We start from the raw sequence: 10,412 nt of genomic DNA, 5'->3' as shown, positions 1-10,412 counted from the left end.
TCTTTTCTCTCACCAAATTCAGGCGTTACTCTTTCCTTTTTCCCTTTTCTTCTCGCTAAGCCTTGATCTTTTCTAAAAGTTATAGCGAGAATTAGCTCGACATCTTGTGTAAGCAAAACCTAGAACTATTTTTGTTTGTTCCATCATGCCGGATTATGCACTCTTTTGTTTGTGGTTGAGTGAAGTGGAGAATTAGGCATATAAGAAAATGAGGAAATTAGAAAAAGAAAAGCCTTTTCTTTTTCTCTCTCCCCCTTCTCCCCTTTTGGCCCAGCCGCCCCCTTCCCCTTGGCCCATGCGGCCCAGCCGCCCCCCTCCCCTTCCCGCGTGGGCCCCGCGGCGGCCCAGCCGCCCCTCCCTCGCCATGGGCCGGCCTGACGGCCCAGCCGCGCGCCCCCTCCCCCCTTTGGGCCCAACCGGCCCAACCGCCCCCCTCCCCTTTTCTTTTTTCCAAAAATCCTCCCCGCGGGCCCCGCCCGTCATCCCCCTCTCTCTCTCCCTCACCCTAACCCTAACCCTAGCCGCCGCCGCCCCTCCCCCGCGCCGCCGCCGCCCCTCCCCGGCGCCACCGCCGCCGTCCTCCCCTCCGGTGAGGCCCTCCCTCCTCCCTCCTCCCTCCCCTCCCTCCGGCGCCCTCCCCGCGCCCCGTCGCGCCCAGCCCCGGCCCCGGCGAGCTCGGCCCCGGCCCCGACCTCGCCCGCCCGGCCGCTCGGCTCGGCCGTGTAACACCCCGGGATCCACAAACACCCCAGAATGCTACTAAACTACACTTCTAACATTCGTATATAAAATTTCGACAACATCTCCTTTGAAAATTGCATAGACGGGAAGCAGCAAAGTATAAATAGATATCATGATAAGAAAACATAATCATCATTAATAATCTGCTAGCAATGGAAAGACAACCATAACAGCATGAACTAAATTAACCAGTGCGCACAACTAGTTAGAAACAAACATCCTTTGACAAAAAGCTTCTAATTAAATCATGACTGCGCCTAAGCAGCGTTATTATGAGAGTGAAGGTGGATGTGCTTCTACTTCCCACTTCCCTGGATGAGCAACGAGCACCTGCATTGAGTAATGCAAGAGTGAGATGCAACATCTCAGCAAGCGAATTGTTTTGACGAGATATTTAAACCACAAATTGAATTAATCAACATTTCAAAATAATCACAATTAAGATTAGAAATACTTGTAGATATAGAACTCAGTAGTCCCAATATAACCAATACCATCTCATTTCCTCAAACAACCACAATAGGTTCTATAACACTTCCCTGCGTCAACAAAACCTGCAAATATCACTTCAATGTATGCATAGGAGTGCAAAGTGTAGGTACTCTGTCTTCATACCTCTGAGTGTATAAAACCACATCATCTGCAAATATCACTTCAATGAATGCATATGAATGCAATGCATATGTCCTCTGCCTTCATACATCTAAGGGTATGAAGCCGCATCATACCCCTCCTCGGGCAACGTACGGTGCTAAGTTGTACCGGTACGGTCGGACCATAGGTCACGACCCAACTTCATATGCATGTGAATCATGCAATGTATATGGCATGCTGCATTTATCAATATACTTCACTTTCTTCACATACAATACAACCTCAAATAATACTTCATTTACCTTCAGATACAATACAAACCTCAAATAGTACTTCATTTACCTTCAGATACAATACCAACCTCAAATAATACTTCATTTACCTTCAGGGGTGTGAATTAATCTCATGAGTCATACTCGAATCATAATCATCATCAATATATGATTGAGCATCAGTATAATGCAAGCAAGTAAAGCATCACCATATAGTCCTATTATGAAAGAATCCAATACTTCTAAATATTAGAGTGTAGGCAATAGAAATAACAGGTCAGAACGGAAGCAACCACTGCTACATTCACTTGCCTTCGTTGAAGAAGAAAAATGTACTAGGCATGATCTGGAGTGTAGCCACCTGCTGGTGGGCATAAAACTTAGTACAAATATTTCACAAACATTTGCCAACGATCAACAAAACACTCCTACACTTGAAACCAAGACCCAGTGGAAAGACTCCCACCCTGAACCACATGCCATACAACAGCAGCACTGTTTGTTAATTTTGTATCTTTAAAATTAAAACAGTGGTGATATCAAACAAATACTCTAGGAGTATCTATACAAAACACTCAATAACTTCGCTATTCAATGGATATTAAGTTCTGCCATCAATAAGGTCTAAAACATCTGACAAGATAACTTACTGAATCTGTTTTAGACAGCAGCCTAGTTAACTTCAAAATTCGATATCTCCTAAACTACTGAACCAAAAATTATGAAATTCTGCTGACAGTAAGAACTTTTGTCCTTCTACAAAAGTCTCCATAGTTGGAAGAGCCAATTCGGCAATTTACTAGATGAAACCCACCACTGAACAGACCCGCTCATTTTTGTCAGGCAAACAGGAACAGCCACAGTAAAACAAACATAATTGGAGTTTCATAAATCATATGAATGCACACTTTAACAATCTGGAAAGCTTATGAAATTATCTACAACTTCTTTTACCAACCCACAGTTTAATTCTGTTGATAAAATTGCCTGACTCTTAAGAGAACAGATTCTGCACAGAATTATGAGACTGAAAAACTGCTATAATCAAACTGCAATAACTTTTTGTTCTGATGTCCGATTCAGGTGTTCTTCATGGCCACGGAAAGATCTACAAATTATCTACGACTCATATATAGTCTTTTTTATTTTTTTGAGGCCACTAAGACCACGGAAAACTAGAAAGAATAGAAACTGTCGAATCTACCATTCTGCAGAAATTAAATTCGAGATCAAAACCTAACCCCACATCTAATCCAACCTCTAATCCTTCAATCCACATGATCCAAAACCTCCAAAAGCACATAATTATAGGGAGGAACAAGCATCCCATCCTTACCTAGGGTTTCCCCAAGAAAATCTGCAAGAGATGAGGGTAGAACATCTCCTTGATCATCTCTTCCTCTTCAATCCATCTTGCTCCTCCTCTTCTCGATCCTTGCTGCGTGGGGGGGGGGGAGATCTAGAGGGAGGAGGAAGCAGTGGAGGGCGGCTGCAAGGGGAAGGGGGGGGGGGCGGCCAAGGGTGGGGAAAATGGGGGGTTGGCGGCCAAGAAAAGGGAAAAAGGGAGGGGGCGACCACTAGGGTTTTGTGGGAGAAAGAAACGACGCCTCAGATGTCTCCTGACTTTGCATCCAACGGCCCACAACTCTTTCCCTCATCCACGCACCGAAGATCAACTTTTGGACAATATTTTTTTGGGATATTACACTCTACCCCCCTTAAAAAGAATTTGTCCTCGAATTCGACCACTCCAAGCAAAACACCCAAGGTACCCCATATAGCACCACCATTCGAAACATGGGTCCATTATTGTTCTTAATTAACACAAGAACTTCTACCTTGGACTAATTGTCTAAGGAAACTACACAACCTGACATCAAGCATGAACCAACATGTAATGAAGCTCAAACCAAGTCATAGATGCAATCAACCCTACGATTTCACAACATCGAATTTGGTTGCAGCCATACATCAGCATCAATATCTTAAAACGACACTCTTTTATGAAGGGGTAATATGCACTAAGCATAACCTTTACCAACTTCAACAATTCATTTTAAGTCAATGGTGAAACATCCACACCAGATGAATGTATAAGAAGATCAAACACCTCACCTCACAGCACCACGAAACAAGTAGTTCTATTGAAACAAAACTCCTAATCTTTCTAAACCTTGTTCTTGCCATAATGAAAAGATAATCATGTAATCTAACATACTTTGGACCCCACCAAAAGGGAGAAAATCTACATAACTAATGGAGCAATAAAGCCGACAAAAAGCCAATAAAATCTTGTGTGGCACAGTTCATCGAAGAAATGCCAAAAACTCTACATAGAGCACTGACAGCCCAACAACAACACAATACTTGCTTAACTCATGTCACTATACCTCATTCAGCATCTCAACTAAGAAAAATATCCAACTAGTAAGGTTAACCTACACATAATATAAGTCTTCATCTATTGTAGTTTAGAAACTTACATTTCATTCTATCATATGATGCACTCAAAGTACCAGACCTAAAGGGTCAATACTAACCCCGTAAACCTTCACACATTTGGCAAACATCTCAAGCTGATGTAAAAAACCACATCATTTAGGAATAGGTGACTAACCACACACAACCAACTCTAGGCTAGGCAATGACTTCATTCAAACCAATAGATAAGTGGTCCAACAATGGCTCCACAAACATGCATCGGGGAGAGAACCATCAGATCCTCAATGTATTAATACATAATCAATGGATCAAGAGAATCAAAGATTTTATTCTACAATTAGCATGACTAACATGCAACCACTTTAAACCACATCTAGGCTTTGTGGCTACTAAAACACACGATAGAAGAGAGACATGTAAGCCATTCTGGCTATGTAAAGACTTCCCCCAAAATCCATATAAAAGTACCAATATTCATTTCTTTAAGAACTAGTTTCTCGACATAAACAATCATTCTTTGCAAAGATAGTTGGAGCTATCCACCAACCACTCAACAACTTAAATTCAAATTGATGATTACCTTGTACCCCAAAACACACAATTCACACTCCTCTTAGAAACATCCTCAATCAAGCATATATAACAATATTATTGTAATAAAACTCAACCATGAAAAACATGGTGAAAACATCATAGGCATACTTGTATATCACAAGCATAGTAACAACTTCAATCTCACAAATGACCAGCGATATCAACCGCATTAATAAAACAATATCAAATTTTCAGAAATAAATTATATCAAGCATTAAGCCATAAACAACTTACCACATCATCGTAAAGGAATCAGGAGGGGTGAAATTATTGTCATCTGCACTTCAAAGTCACTAATATATATCAAAGATACTTGAACCCATACCCTTCCTATATGTGCAAGTGTGTCAAATTTATCTTCAAATTGCCAAGAATCTAAAGCCTAAGCTTTGATACCAACTGTAACACCCCGGGATCCACAAACACCACAGAATGCTACTAAACTACACTTCTAACATTCGTATATAAAATTTCGACAACATCTCCTTTGAAAATTGCATAGACGGGAAGCAACAAAGTATAAATAGATATCATGATAAGAAAACATAATCAACATTAATAATCTGCTAGCAATGGGAAGACAACCATAACAGCATGAACTAAATTAACCAGTGCGCACAACTAGTTAGAAACAAACATCCTTTGACAAAAAGCTTCTAATTAAATCATGACTGCGCCTAAGCAACGTTATTATGAGAGTGAAGGTGGATGTGCTTCTACTTCCCACTTCCCTGGATGAGCAACGAGCACCTGCATTGAGTAATGCAAGAGTGAGATGCAACATCTCAGCAAGCGAATTGTTTTGACGAGATATTTAAACCACAAATTGAATTAATCAACATTTCAAAATAATCACAATTAAGATAAGAAATACTTGTAGATATAGAACTCAGTAGTCCCAATATAACCAATACCATCTCATTTCCTCAAACAACCACAATAGGTTCTATAACACTTCCCTGCGTCAACAAAACCTGCAAATATCACTTCAATGTATGCATAGGAGTGCAAAGTGTAGGTCCTCTGTCTTCATACCTCTGAGTGTATAAAACCACATCATCTGCAAATATCACTTCAATGAATGCATATGAATGCAATGCATATGTCCTCTGCCTTCATACATCTAAGGGTATGAAGCCGCATCGTACCCCTCCTCGGGCAACGTACGATGCTAAGTTGTACCGGTACGGTCGGACCATAGGTCACGACCCAACTTCATATGCAAGTGAATCATGCAATGTATATGGCATGCTGCATTTATCAATATACTTCACTTTCTTCACATACAATACAACCTCAAATAATACTTCATTTACCTTCAGATACAATACAAACCTCAAATAATACTTCATTTACCTTCAGATACAATACCAACCTCAAATAATACTTCATTTACCTTCAGGGGTGTGAATTAATCTCATGAGTCATACTCGAATCATAATCATCATCAATATATGATTGAGAATCATTATAATGCAAGCAAGTAAAGCATCACCATATAGTCCAATTATGAAAGAATCCAATACTTCTAAATATTAGAGTGTAGGCAATAGAAATAACAGGTCAGAACGGAAGCAACCACTGCTACATTCACTTGCCTTCGTTGAAGAAGAAAAATGTACTAGGCATGATCTGGAGTGTAGCCACCTGCTAGTGGGCATAAAACTTAGTACAAATATTTCACAAACATTTGCCAACGATCAACAAAACACTCCTACACTTGAAACCAAGACCCAGTGGAAAGACTCCCACCCTGAACCACATGCCATACAACAGCAGCACTGTTTGTTAATTTTGTATCTTTAAAATTAAAACAGTGGTGATATCAAACAAATACTCTAGGAGTATCTATACAAAACACTTTATAACTTTGGTATTCAATGGATATTAAGTTCTGCCATCAATAAGGTCTAAAACATCTGACAAGATAACTTACTGAATCTGTTTTAGACAGCAGCCTAGTTAACTTCAAAATTCGATATCTCCTAAACTACTGAACCAAAAATTATGAAATTCTGCTGACAGTAAGAACTTTTGTCCTTCTACAAAAGTCTCCATAGTTGAAAGAGCCAATTCGGCAATTTACTAGATGAAACCCACCACTGAACAGACCCGCTCATTTTTGTCAGGCAAACAGGAACAGCCACAGTAAAACAAACATAACTGGAGTTTCATAAATCATATGAATGCACACTTTAACAATCTGGAAAGCTTATGAAATTATCTACAACTTCTTTTACCAACCCACAGTTTAATTCTGTTGATAAAATTGCCTGACTCTTAAGAGAACAGATTCTGCACAGAATTATGAGACTGAAAAACTGCTATAATCAAACTGCAATAACTTTTTGTTCTGATGTCCGATTCAGGTGTTCTTCATGGCCACGGAAAGACCTACAAATTATCTACGACTAATATATAGACTTTTTATTTTTTTGGGGCAACTAAGACCACGGAAAACTGGAAAGAACAGAAACTGTCGAATCTACCATTCTGCAGAAATTAAATTCGAGATCAAAACCTAACCCCACATCTAATCCAACCTCTAATCCTTCAATCCACATGATCCAAAACCTCCAAAAGCACATAATTATAGGGAGGAACAAGCATCCCATCCTTACCTAGGGTTTCCCCAAGAAAATCTGCAAGAGATGAGGGTAGAACATCTCCTTGATCATCTCATCCTCTTCAATCCATCTTGCTCCTCCTCTTCTCGATCCTTGCTGCGTGGGGGGGAGATCTAGAGGGAGGAGGAAGCAGTGGAGGGCGGCTGCAAGGGGAAGGGGGGGGCGGCCAAGGGTGGGGAAAATGGGGGGTTGGCGGCCAAGAAAAGGGAAAAAGGGAGGGGGCGACCACTAGGGTTTTGTGGGAGAAAGAAACGACGCCTCAGATGTCTCCTGACTTTGCATCCAACGGCCCACAACTCTTTCCCTCATCCACGCACCGAAGATCAACTTTTGGTCAATATTTTTTTGGGATATTACAGGCCGCCCCCTCGGCCGCTCCGGCGAGCCCCGTGCCCGGCCGCGCCCGCCCTCCCCGCGCCGCTTGGCCCCAGCTCGGCCGCCCCCCGGCAGGCCCGTCCGCCCCGCCCTCGGCCGCTCCGGCGAGCCCCGCCCCCGTCCGCCCCGCCCTCGGCCGCTCCGGCGAGCCCGCCCCGCCCCGCCGCGCCCGCCCTCGTCCCGCGCCGCCCCGTGCCCGGCCGCCCCCGGCGAGCCGCGCTCGGCCCCGCCCCCGGTCGCCCTCCCCGCGCTCGCTCGGCCCCGCTCGGCCGACGCGCCGCCCCGGGCTCGCGCCCGCCCCCGCGCCCGGCCGCGTCCTTGCTCGCCCGTGCTCGCTTGCCCCGGCGCGCTTGCCCGCTCGCCCCGCTGTGCCTTGCTCGCGTCGTGACGGCCCCGGCGTGGCCTCGAGCTCGGCCTAGCGTGCCTTTAGCGCGCAGCTTTGAGCTCGACTAGCGCTCGGCCCCGACGTGCGCACGGCTAGTTCGTGGCGTGTGCGTGCGGCCTCGCGCGCGTGCTCGCGTAGTGCGCGTGCCTTGGCACGACCCGTCGTGCCCCGTCTACCCCCCAGACGCCCCGTCTACCCCCCCCCCCCCCCCCCCCCGTGTCCTATGTGCGCTAATCACGTGTTTATATTAATAAGATAGGAGTCTCAATTTGGAAATTGGTTACGTTAGTTAATTTGTATAGCTAATCATCTATCTCATTCAATGATAATCTACTAAAAGTGGTCACGTTTACATTAGTGCATGTAGCTAATTCTTTTGTTAGAACCAATTGGAACTAGAGCACGTGACGTTTAGTCATTTGTGTACCCGTAGTGCGTCTCGGGCATAAGCTTTAACTCTCGCGAGACCTTTCCCCATTTCTTTTTAAACCATGGTAAGTTCATTATCGTATGTGATATTCTATGCATATTTACTTCATTTGCTCTCTTGTATGGTGTACTGTTTGTTCCCTAATTTGAATGGATGGATGTATGTATGTATGCTTGCAATCGCATAGAGATCGATCCGGTTGAAGAGCCCGAGGAACTCGCAGGAGAAGCCCCTGAGCAGCAGTCGGTTGGTGGAGGCAAGTGTCCCTTGACCTATCTCTGTCCTATTCATTCTTTAATTCACCTCCCGCTTTACATATTTATGCCTAAGGATTGACTAGCTTTGTTATCCATGTCCTTGTTTACCTATTTGAGTTGGATTATTATTGCTTAGCTTTATGCAATTGCTTAACTCTAATCAATGAACATGATGAGATTATCTATGATACGCTGTTTTCCCTTCTCTTATTATGTTGTTGTACTTGTGGTCTTCAAGGGGGCTCGAGCGGTTTCTTGAGTGCCTCTCCGTAAGGACCTGTTCTATGGATGACCGCCCGGGAAAACAGTGCAACCATGAGGGTGGAATGGGATGCCCTTAGCTGAATAATTAGAGGATCCGGGGTGTAGTTCACTTAGCCGTCGTGCCGTCAATGGGGCTCGGTGTATGCGGCTCGCTCTGCCAAGTTTGGGTTCGCCTCTTGGGGAGGAGTGCGGTGCATTTAGGAAACCTAACGGGTGGCTACAGCCCCGGGGAATCTTTGTAAAGGCTACGTAGTGATGCCCTGCTAGGCCACCTAGGTAGTGGTCAATGGGGAGTAGCTCTCTCCGGGCAGAATGGGAATCACGGCTTGTGGGTAAAGTGCACAACCTCTGCAGAGTGTTTGAAAACTGATATATCAGTCGTGCTCGCGGTTATGAGTGGCCGAGGGAGCTCCAGTGATTAGTGGTACTTGATCAGAGACATTATGGTACAGGTGGCTATGAGATTGATGGTTCTGGTTATGACTATGGTGCTGGTAAGTGGTATTCTTTCCGTTTGGAAAGGGTACATCGGGCTAATAACTTGGGTTAATGCTAAAACCTAGCTTTCTATTAGTAAATAATAATCTGACCAACTAAAAGCAACTGCTTGACTTATCCCCACATAAAGCTAGTCCACTACAGCCAAACAGGATACTTGCTGAGTATGTTGATGTGTACTAACCCTTTCTCTACACACCAAACCCCCCCATCCCCAGGTTGTCAGCATTGCAACCACTGCTCAGGAGAAGATGAAGCCGTGGAAGGAGACTTCCAGGAGTTCCAAGACTACGACGAGTTCTAGGCGTGGGTTAGCGGCAACCCCCAGTCGGCTGCCTGTGAAGGCCGCGGTTATCTACGTTTCTTTTCCGCACTTTGATTTATTGTAAAGACTATATGGACGTCTCAGACGTATGATGTAACCGACTATTATTTCCCTTTTAATACTATTTTGAGCACTATGTGATGATGTCCATGTTATGTAACTGTTGTGTACATGAATAACTGATCCTGGCACGTACATGGTTCGCATTCGGTTTGCCTTCTAAAACCGGGTGTGACATAAGTGGTATCAGAGCCGTGCTGACTGTAGGACCGCTAACCTAGAATAGAATGGTCGTTCTAAGGACTATAGACCTCTGTCCCCGCCTTGACTTTGATATCCCTTCAAAAGTTGGTCATACCGACCAAACCTATGTTTTACTATATATTATACCTTGCTGAAAATTGTGTTTTATTCTGATCCTTCATTTACTTATGGTTTATTACTTGCTGGTCATATTAATTCTGTTCTCACTCTTTTGCTTGCGGTGTCTTTTGTAGATGGCTCGACTTAGACACACTGCACGAAAGTCCGTCATCCCCTTCTTACCCTCCCGCCTTGCTGAGCGTCCGCTTCGCCGTCCCGTGGCCGGACAGTCCAGCCAGTTGGAG

Source organism: Zea mays, chromosome 4, assembly GCF_902167145.1.
Source record: "Zea mays cultivar B73 chromosome 4, Zm-B73-REFERENCE-NAM-5.0, whole genome shotgun sequence".
NCBI lineage: Eukaryota > Viridiplantae > Streptophyta > Magnoliopsida > Poales > Poaceae > Zea > Zea mays.
Note: the sequence above shows the minus strand (reverse complement) of the source record.